The sequence below is a fragment of the Otolemur garnettii genome, unplaced genomic scaffold (genome assembly GCF_000181295.1).
Source record: "Otolemur garnettii isolate 467f Iridium unplaced genomic scaffold, OtoGar3 scaffold00001, whole genome shotgun sequence".
Classification (NCBI taxonomy): Eukaryota; Metazoa; Chordata; class Mammalia; order Primates; family Galagidae; genus Otolemur; species Otolemur garnettii.
Genome location: NW_003852396.1, coordinates 30,826,128 through 30,837,754, shown reverse-complemented (window position 1 = coordinate 30,837,754; position 11,627 = coordinate 30,826,128). Strand labels below are relative to the sequence as shown.

Genomic DNA, 11,627 nt, shown 5'->3' with positions numbered 1-11,627 from the left:
AAAAAAAAAAAAGAAAGAAAGTAATTTCTCTTCTCCAGGCCTCAAGGTCACAATTTGAAAAAGGTATTTTTCTAGAGTTTCTAGTATTTATTCCAGTTCCTAGAAGCCAAAATTCCTCTTCCCTTTTAATGTGGACCTCAACAACTGCTTCCTGGGCAAAATACTCTTTAGATCACCCCCAAAGATGACAACAAGAGGACCTGGACTTCCTAGGTAATGGAAGAAGCTGTCACAGGAGAGAAAGCAAGGCCAGGGTAAAGAGGCTGTGGTTGTGACACCTTTCAGAAGGTACCCTAATCTATTAAATCATTTACTTATCTGCCTGCCAGTCACAGGAAAGGATATCTTACCCAATCCTTTTCAAAATGTGGGAAGGGAATAAATTTAATATTTTTGAGCATCCAAGATGTGATGCATTAAAAGTATGTTAAATATTGATGCTCACAGATGTTAAAAAATGTACCTAAAGTCAAATGCAGCTGAAGAGCCACAGCAGAGTTCGGATCTCATGACTTCCAGGCCAACACTTTGTCATAATGCCTTTTTGCTAAGGTAACCAGATAACTTTGAGTTGGTTTCATCTTTTGAAAGTCACAGATGATAATACTGTTAAGAACCATACTGAAGCAATGGCTTTATAGAAACAAAACAGAAAACAGTAAGATGTACAGGATGCATATAAAATAAATATACGTAAGGTTTTATGTTCTTCTACATTTGCCCTGCAAAGTTAGATTAGGGATGGGAGGGGGACAGAGGGCTGATTGGCCTGCACCTTTTCCAAAGGCCGACAGCAGAGCCAAGAAGTTTGGGCTTCAAACACCAGGGCTTGGTTTGTAACCTAATCACACTGACAGGTGACCTTTGCAGCTGGCACCACCTGGCACAGAGAAGAGATTAAAGGGATTGAGGATAAGGAAATACAAAAGCTTGATTCCCATATGACCATAGAATCCTATTCAGAGAAACCATGTCAGCCAAAATCCCCAGATAACTCCTTTAACCAAGCATTTCCTGTATCTCCGTCCTTCCTGAGACCTTTCCTACCTTTTCTTAAACATTCCAGTTTGGCAAGATCCCACAGCCATCTACAACTAGCTTAGAAGGTCTACCCATTTAGCAATACATTCTTATTATAATGAAAGAGTCCTATCCTTAAGAGTCAGAACACATATGTCAAAAATCTCATCTTCACAAACCATACAATATTGGATAAGGTGTTTAACTTCTCTGAGCCTCCAATTTCTCATCTGCAAAATGAGGATGATAGTCTGCTGCATAGGGTTTTTGTGAGAATTAAGCAAAACTGCATTTGTTGAAACACCTAGCATAGGTCCTAGCAGAAAGCTGACATTCAATATATTTGTAGCATCCTTCTTTGCTCTCAAAGCTGCAAGGGAGCAGTTTCCATTTTCTGCTAACTTCAGCCACGTTCCCTGTCAGATTATGAAGAATCAGATATAGGAGGTACGATCCAATCAAACTGACTGGTCATATGTTCTAGGTGAGTGAACAAGTGGCTCTTTCCAAGACTCTCACAATAGCCTGTACTCCCACAACATTTATATGCTATCAATGGTAATATTCATCATACTTTGTTGCAATTTTCTGCTTAAAGTGTCTTCCCAACCTGACTGTGATCTCTAAGAGTTTGGGACCATGCACTCCCCCCCAGAAAAAGAACAAAGTTCTTGACAAGATGTTCATTAAAATTTTTTTTAATAAATACATATTTAGTAAATAGTTATCCACAACTATGTGTAGGATTTTTCTAGAGAAAAAAAAGAGAAGAATTCTAGGCAAAGGCAATAGTATAGGCACAGGTTTTTAAATTTTTGCTCAAGACCCCTTCATATATTTAAAAAGTTTAAATCCCAAAGAATTGTTTGATATTTACTATATTAGAAATTAAAACACAATTTTTTTTTTTTTTTTTTGAGACAGAATCTCAAGCTGTCGTCCTGGGTAGAGTGTTGTGGCATCACAGCTCACAGCAACCTCAAATTGGGCTTAAGTGATTCTCTTGCCTCAGCCTCCCAAGTAGCTGGGATTATAAGCGCCTGCTACAACACCCGGCTATTTTTTTTGTTGCAGTTGTCAGTGTTGTTTTAGCTGGCCCAGGCCAGGTTTGAACCCGCCATCCTCGGTGTATGTGGCTGGCACCCTACCCACTGAGCTACAGCCACCACCCTAAAACACAAATTTTTATATTTAGCTATTAATTCATTTTAGAACAATAAGTCTCACATATTAATGTAAATAATATGTTTTATGAGAAATCATTTTCTAAAAAATCATTAAAAGAGTGGAATTGTTTTACATTTTTGCAAATCTTTCTAATGTCTGGCTTAATAGAAGACAGCTGGTGGTGCTCGTAGCTCAGTCAGCAGGGCGCCGGCCACACACACCGAAGGTGGCGGGTTTGAACCTGGCCACAGCCAGCTAAAAAAAAACAATCCAGTGTAACAAAAACAAAAAAACAGCCAGGTGCTATGGCAGGCACCTGTGATCCCAGCTACTTGGGAGGCTGAGGCAGGAGAATCGCTTGAGTCTGAGGGTTTGAGGTTGCTGTGAGCTATGATGCCATAGCAGTCTACCTAGACTTTGTCTCAAAAAAAAAAAAAAAAGAAGAAGAAGACAGCTATAATCTTATAGCTATTTCCACATTCAATCTGTTGTGATATGTTGTTTTGACTGAAGACCAAAACATCAATGTGTAGCTGGGAAAGGCAGGCATATTTTAATAGCCTTTTGATAACCGTGGACATGCTTCTCTAATACCACATCCAAACTCAACAAGTGATAGGTTTCTTTTTTTTTCTTTTTTTTCATTGTTTTTTATTAAATTATAGCTGTGCAATGATTAATGCAATCATGGGGTACAATGCACTGGTTTTACATACCATTTGAAATATTTTCATCAAACTGGTTAACATAGCCTTCACCGCATTTTCTTAGTTATTGTGTTAAGACAATTTATACTCTACACTTAGTAAATTTAACATGTACTCTTGTAAAATGCACCATAGGTGTGGTCCCACCAATTACCCCCACCCCCACCCATCCTCCCCGGTCCCCTCTCCTCCCTCTCCTCTTTCCCCTTCTTCTTGGGCTATAGTTGGGTTATAGCTTTCATATGAAAGCTATAAATTGGTTTCTCACTGTATTTTTCTAATGAACTTAGGTTTAGTGAACAAATGTTCAATGTGATAGTTAGGAAATTATTATGTTATTTAAAACTTGAATTTTTCTCTTATTGTATGACAATCTCTTGAATGTATGTGTTTCAGGACACTTAAAATTAATCTGTAAATTTAGATAATATCCTGATTATGTTAAAAATAAGTAAGAACTTTTAAGTAAACACATTTTCAAACTATATTAGCATTGTACATTGAAGTGAATTCTCTGAAAACTAAAAGCTCTGTTTGTTTGGAAAAGTCAGTAAGTCTTTACATGAAATTTAGGTTTTATTTTCCTTCTAAACGTTCCTTTACTAATTTTTCCAAAGAGAAAAGATGCTCATCTGCATCTTCTGGCAAAAGGTTCCTAATAGAATTGGTAAATTCAATAAGATGCTCTGTATTTCTTCCACTTGGACCAGCTGCATTAAAAAATTATTCAGCAATGTCTTCCAGTGGTGCAGGACCAAGGTAATTAGGATTATCACATGTTCCAATATATAGCAACACACTGAATGGATTTGTTGTGGAATCTTTTGGATAAAAAATGACCGTTGTGGTCCTTTAGCCTCCTTTCTCTCTAAAGTCAAGGTATGCTTTTACTTCTTCTTCCTTTCCTATTGGCAATTTGTAAGCTACACCCCATACACAACCCCCAGGATCTTCAACAAGAGTCACCACTCTTCCAGGCTCACCAGGGACCCCATGGTGGTCTGTGCTGCCCTGCCAGAAGAGCCTGCTGTAGTTTGTGATGGATCTAACCAGCTTGTCCTGATAGGGGAAGTCCACCTTCCAGATCAGGGACCCGTAATCAAATACCCACATCTTTCCCTGCGCCTCTGCCACAGTGGCCATCGATACTCTGCTGTGGTCTCTGCTGAACCTTGAGACTGCAACTTCCCAGATGCGAGTACAAGTGATAGGTTTCTTAAAGGTTAGTTGCAATGTGAAATCTAAAATTATATGAACTTTTTATACTCTGTAACATTAAAATCCATTGGTCTACCTTGTACTTTGAATGGCTGCATGATTCTGTAATATGCTGCACAAGTTATTTGGAGATTACTAGTTCACTGAGTTACACAGAGATTCCAAATGTTTTGATATATTTCATTTATACAATATCAAATTTATCATAATTATTAATATCACCACCAATTTCAATAGAAAAGCTTTCAATCCAGGAAAGCTGTCAATTTCACAGTAAGAGATACAAGTTTTCTAAAATCTAATTTTCATTTAAAAGCTGGGATTTTATCATTGGCAACAAATACTACCAGTTGTTTTCATTAAAGTAGAAGACTCGTTTCATTCAATCTTTAGGAAAATAATGTCTGTCAAACACCAAATAACCACAGTGTATCTGTCAGTTATTTTTTCAAGTAAAAATAATGCTGCCTGAAAAAAGGAGGTAGTTTAGCGTACAACTAAATAGTATAAGTGTTTTTCCTTGAGATAGTCATCAAACATCTATATACAGCTGAAGAGCTTATACATACTATTTCATCACACAGAATACTAAAAGGTATATACTGCAGGATACAATGCAATAAAATTAATAATTTTTACTTCTTTGTCTCCTTACCTTTTCCCTGTCAGAGCTAGTCATTCACTGTTCACTGTTCACTGTTCTATGCTCCAAAGCACTTCGCACATAGCTGTGATATATTAATTTTCATGTTCTCAGTTGTTCACATGCCATGTCCGGAAAAGAGCAAGGACCAAGTTTGACTCACTCTATCCCCTAGAGCCCGTTATGGCACTACCGCTAACATGTACTGTCAAGTATGAAATCAATAAATGCTGGCTGAATGAATAAATGCATGTATGAATTAATAACACACTGTATTGCTCCCAAAAGGCAAAGGAATTCTCAAGTACAACCCACCAATTCCCACCACCAGTATCTACTGTCGACTTAATACCTCTTTTCTCTTGGCCACTTTCAGTTCCTCATCACTAAATAGTAATTCATTACCCAAGAACACAGATACCTATAGGCATAAAAAGCAGAGCCACTATAGTTGAGCCTGGCAATGGCTTGTCTAACGTGACACATAAGCCCAAAGGGAAAAAAGTGAGAGAAATAGTAGTCAAGGAAGAAGGCACAGAAAATGGGTAGAGAAGGGCACTGGTCTGATTATTCCTCAGCATTTTCTAGAAACTAAAAGGAATCTGGAAATTGCCTAGTTTTACCAGCAGGGGCCTCATCAGTAAGAATAATTTCTCCCACTTCACGCCCACCCCACAGCCATAAATGGCAAATTCTATAGCCACTTTTCTTGGGATTAGAACCCACCCTCGCCATCAGAAAGATATCAAAAGACCAAGACTTGGGCAGCGTCTGTGGCTCAAAGGACTAGGGCACGGACCCTATATACCGGAGGTGACGAGTTTAAACCCAGCCCTGGCCAAAAACTGCAACAACAACAACAAAAAAAAGACTAAGACTTGAGAGCACTAGTCCTAGAAGGCTTTCAGATTCTGCCAAGGACCACGAATGGGAATAAAGGGGCCACAAGCGAAGGATGTTCAGAAATGTAAAGGCTAAATTTTGGGACCTGGAATTAGCAGGAAAGGTCCCCTGTGAAATATAACATTTCAGTTGAGGCACATAGCAGGCCTAGCCACAGAAGAAAGAGAAGTCATATCACAGGGCTGGATAAACCCCAACCTATCTGAGAGATATTCCTGCACCTGTCAGAACATCATGTCCCAATAATCAAGAAGACCAAGCTCCTCTCAGCAGTGGGTAGGAGTTCAGAAGCAATAGCTATTACCAACTCCCAAAATTTTGTTTCTAGGTCAAGTTTCACTTATGACCCACAGAGACCTACAGAATCCATCTACCCACTAGACATCATCACATGATATCTCTCAGTACCTGAACTAGTAATTTCCCATTCTAAACTCATTATATTTTTCCCCAAACTTCTTACTCTTCCAGTTGCTTATGTCAGAAACCTTGACATCTCACTCACCACATTTAATTAATCACCAATCCTATTTCAATATTCCTTAACTATTCCAAATCTTGTTCTCCACATAGCATGTCACTACCAGAGGAGATATTCTAAATATTTAATGATGAACCAGCAGGAATGCTAGCTAAAGGTAGTACGCGTGCACACCAGCTGAATATCTATCCTAGTCACTCCAAGCTTGTAACCTTTCAAAAGCTTCTAATTATTCTTAAGATAAAGTCTAAATTTCTTTCTCTTTTTCGGAAGACAGAGTCTCACTATATTGCCCTCAGTAGAGTATCACAGCTCACAGCAACCTCAAACTCTTGGGCTTCAGCAATTCTCTTGCCTCAGTCTCCCAAGTAGCTGGGACTACAGGTGCCCACCACAATGCCTGGCTATGTTTTGTTGCAGCTGTCATTGTTTGGCAGACCCTGGCTGGATTCGAACCTGCCAGCTCCGGTATATGTGGCTAGCACCCTAGCCGCTGAGGTACAGGGGCTGAGCCAAGTCTTAATTTCTTAATGTGGCCTACAGGGACAAGAGATCTGACACATGCTATCTTTCTAATCTCATTTCTAGCAACTGCTTCTACTTCTTGTGATCCTTCTTTATGCACCAAGTTTTTTCCTGTCTAGCCATTCTGTATAGAGCAGTCATTCTCAACTTCAGCTACATGTTAGACTCACCTAAAGAGCTCTTAAATTGCTGAGGTCCAGGCTCTAGTCCAGACCGATTAAATCAGTATCTCTCTGGGTAGGACCTAGGCATGGGTTTGGTTTTTTCTTTAATAGCAAACTGCATAAATAAACAAAGGCTAATTAATTTATACACACACGTATGTACATATTCACATAACTACCACTGAAATCAAGACATAGAATATTTCCAACACTCCAGGAAGATTCCCTCCCTCTTACTTCTTTCCAATCAATACTACCACAAGCACCTATACCTCAGTGTAATCACTTTTTTTTTGTTGCCTTACAATGGATGCAGAAACACTATTTTTTTTTTTTTTATTACATGGCGTCTCACTCTTTCGCCCAGACTGGAGTGTAATGGTATGCTCATAGCTGACTACAGTCTTGAATTCCTACCCAATTGTTTTCCAAAGAAGCTTTATCACCTTAAATTCCCACCAGTGATATATGAGATGTCTATCCAGTTGCTCCATATACTCTTATACTTGGTGATGCTAATGTGCAGCCCAGGTTGAGAACCATCTAGAATTCTTTCTATATGGAAGTTTCCTCCTTCATAACCTGAAAACTCTGACACATGCTGCTTATCTCAGCTTACTTTTTCTTCAAAGAACCTTCCTAACCCACTCTCCCTCCCAACCTGGCTTAGGCCTACATTAGACATTCTCCAAAGCAATCTATATTTTTCAATTACAATATTTTTCACAATTATAACTATTTGTATGATAATTTGTTCAATGTCTGTCTTCTCCCTGAAACTTAAAAGCTCCACAGTAACAGGAATCATGACTGTCTTATTCATAGCTAAATCCTGGCTTCTAGGCAACACCTAGCACAGTCCCTAGAACAACAGTTGAATTCAATAAACATCTGTTGAGTGAACAAATGAACGCCCAGAAAAGTTAGTTGAATGAACAAATTCAAACAGACGAATAAACTATAGTCCTTTGGTCACAAAAGTACTAGGAGAATAAGAATAGTATATGAATTATAATGACACAAAGTAAGATATGGTAAGAGACAAGAGACCATAGCAGCTGGAAATACTATAGTCTGAATAACAGGTAGAAGACAGTAGGAACAGAAGAAGAGAGGGCAACCCAAGCAAAGAAAGTCCAAGGACAAGAAGCACACCATTTCACACAACTCAGCTTATTAAAAGACCAGAAGGTCAGCTTGGCGCCTGTGGCTCAAGCGGCTAAGGCACCAGCCACATACACCTAAGGTGGCGGGTTCAAATCCCCAGCCTGGGCCCGCCAAACAACAATGATGGCTGCAAGCAAAAAAATGGCAGGGCGTTGTGGCGGGCGCCTGTAGTCCCAGCTACTTGGGAGGCTGAGGCAGGAGACTCGCTTTAGCCCAGGAGTTGGAGGTTGCTGTGAGCTGTGATGCCATGGCATTCTACCCGGGGGATAGCTTGAGGCTCTGTCTCAAAAAAAAAAAAAAAAGACCAGAAGGTCAAAGCATTCTTTCTGCCAATCTTTCAAAAAGCTCATGGCATAGAATGAGAGTAATGGATGTTGGGGTCTCATTGTACTCAGACTCCAAATGGCAGAGTTGGAGGTGCTCAGGAGAAAATTGAGGCTGTGGAATGGGATGTTTTGCCCTAAGTAGTTTGGCAAAGTAGTGGCAAGGCTATGGCTGGGAAATCTGGATAAGCCTATACAATGGGGCTTCCTAGAACTACCAACTCTTATTCTCCAAGGCCTGCAAACCAAGGGCTGAGGCAGTGGCGAAGGGGTTAGATTCTTTTAGTCTGTTAAGGGCAAACACAGGAAGGAAACTGTGTGGTGCCACTCACCAAACAGAAGTGTAAAACAGAACTTTGTGACTTTGCCTTAAATTCTTTAGTATCCAGCCCTCTGATAAAAACCACCCAAAGGCTTCTTTTTGGGTCTTAGAGACAAAGCTTAAAAACTGCTGGAGAAGGAGTACTGAGTCCCTGGTACACTGTGCTGGGAGGACGAAAAAGAGCAAAAAAATAAGTTTCTGTTAGAGCATATGCACCCTCATCACCTGCTGGAAGAGAAAAATCTTTAGCTTCTCCTCAGGGAGTACTCAGCCACTCCTTGTGTCCTATTTTTATCTTCTTCCTCCTCTCAGTATTTTTTTCTTCAAACTTTGATCTCACAAGAGGCCTCTTTCCAAAAGACAATAGTTAATCCCTAAAGCTAGTCACCACCAAGCAGGCCTTGACCTCAATAACACAAGCAGTACAGAAGTCTTCTAACTGTTCTGACTCCCTCTGCCTATTCCTTAGTCTCCCACAGGGCTTCAGACTCTTGCTAGATAACCTATTTGCCTGCCCTTTTATTTATATGATCTTCCTGACTAAATTAAAAGCGTCTGCCCCCCAAGTCAGTGTTTACATGCTTAAACACCTATTTCAACACTCAACATTTTCAAGTAGCTTTTTGCTAAGACTGAACTAGCTGGACCACCCAAAGGCATTAGGGAATTAAAGAAATAACATACTTCTCTGGCCTCCAGAATCCCCTTTCCTTTAATCCCCACTCATATACATACCAATTGCAATTGCAGAGGTGGCAGATGTGGGTCTTTGAATTCCAACTTTCCTATCACTACTCCTACGGATTAATTTTCTTACCTGAAAAATCAGTAAAGTCTTTTGAAAAGTGGTAAAGCCCTATGTAAATACTAGTTAACTTATCAGTTCTATATTCTTTGCTTAACCTGGAAGTCTTATCTTCCCAACGATAGCAAAGGAGACTTTGATTTTTCTGGTGTTTCCCTATATCTAAGCTAGCCCAGTGCTGGGCAATACTTGGTACAGACCTTGAAGATTTGCTTTCCCAGCTTTGCCACAGGTCCTTACATTCTAAAGGGGCCTGTGCCAAGAAGCAAGACAGTTCCAGAAGAATTAAATCAACACAACACTTGTTTAAAAGCTACCCCAAATTCTTTGACCTGGTGCCTGACCTAAACATTCTTGTACCATATCCAGCATTTGTCGGGGTCTGAGATGGCCAAAAAATAATTACAGACGACGCAAAATGGCTTTCTACTGGGAAAAGTTTTCTGGAAGTATGGAGGTGAGAATTTCACAGTGTCCAGGGGAGAAGGCCAATGTATCAGTAGGCACTTTAAGATTACATTATAGATTCCTGGGTTAGGAATGAGACTGGCTCCCCAAAATCAATCCCTATCATAGCAGCGCTAAGAGCACAGTGATGTGATAAATGCCTTGAATATATAAACACTGAGGAACCAGGCATACCACTGCATGGGGTAAAAACAATGTGGATTCTAGTTTCCATAGTAACGAGAGGACAACCTTAAACTTCCCAGGCGGGTTGCTGGGAGGCTTAACAGAGAACACATTTCCTTTTTTTTTTTATTTTTTTCATTTTCTTTCTTTTCTTTTTTTGAGTCAGAATCTCACTTGGTCACCCTCCGTAGAGTGCCGTTGTGTCATAGCTCTCAGCAACCTCAAACTCTTGGGCTTAAGTGATTCTCTTGCCTCAGCCTCCCAAGTAGCTGGGATTACAGGTGCCCACCACAACACCTGGCTATTTTTTTTTAGAGACAGGGTCTCACTCGGGCTAAGGCTGTTCTCAAACCTATGAACTTAGGCAATCCACCCACCTCAGCCTCCCAGAGTGCTAGGATTCTAGGCATTAGCCACCTCCCCCGGCCTCAGAGAACACATTTCTGGGCTCCAAAAGAGACCTGAATTAGGAGAAAGTGTCCAGTTTTCTGCCCCACATAAGTCTCCACTCAACCACAAAAGAAAGATAAACACCCCTTGTCTTCTTTTCTTGAAGAGAAGATAACCAAAAAAATCTACTGAAGAAACTGCAGTCAGGATGATCATTCTAAGAACTAGGTTCTTACTCTTTCTTCCCACAGTCCTTTACAGGATGCCTTTTCAGCTATGGCAGCAGAGCATCTCCCCCGAATAAGAACTATCCAGAATCAATTGTCCCTAAGCCTCCTTGTAGCCCAGGCTCCCCACCCCTGGCTCTCTCATCTGCACAAACCTGCTCTGATCTCTAAGGGCAAGGCCTCTAGGGAAAAGCACATCCTAGTCCACAGAGAATTTAATTCAAGTCTCAATATCCTTTGCCTGGGTTACTACAACAGTTTCCTCACTGAGCTCCCTGTCTTTATTCTAGTTTCTCTCAACCTTATCCCCTACTAAGCAATCAGTATAATTTTTCTAAAATTCACATCTGACTAGATAACTCTCCTGAATAAGGTCCTTTATAAACTCATACAAAAACCTGTATGCAAATGTTCAGTTCATAGAAGCTTTATTTATAAAGTCAAAAACTTAAATCAGCCCGTATGTTCTTCATCAAGTGAATTAAACGCTGGTACTTACATACAATGGAACACTAGTCAGCAATAAAAGGGAATGAACACAACAACTTGGACAATTTTTCAGGGAATTATGTTGAGCAAAAAAGGCCAATTCCAAAAGGTTACATACTCTATAACTCCATTTATATAACAGTTTTTTTTGGGTTTTTTTTTTTCTTGAGACAGAGCCTCAAGATGCCACCCTGGGTAGAGTGTCATGGCATCACAGCTCACAGCAACCTCAAACTCTTGGGCTTAAGTGAGTCTCTTGCCTCAGCCTCCCACAACGCCTGGCTATTTTTTGTTGCAGTTGTTATTGTTGTTCAGCTGGCCTGGGCTGGCCTCAAACCCACCAGCTGGCTCAGCGCCTATAGCTCAACCGGCTAAGGCGCCAGCCACGTACACCTAAGGTGGAGGGTTCGAATCCCCAGCCCGGACCCGCCAAACAACAATGA

At 40.3% G+C, this 11,627-nt stretch overlaps 1 protein-coding gene and 1 pseudogene across 2 annotated transcripts in view; both read right to left on the bottom strand.

Moving 5' to 3' along the window:
* STIM1 (stromal interaction molecule 1) overlaps window positions 1–11,627 on the bottom strand; it is a 224,882-nt gene that overhangs the window by 99,074 nt on the left and 114,181 nt on the right. The gene's annotated exons all lie outside the window — the stretch shown is intronic.
* Window positions 3,441–4,073, bottom strand: LOC111724194 (annotated as a pseudogene).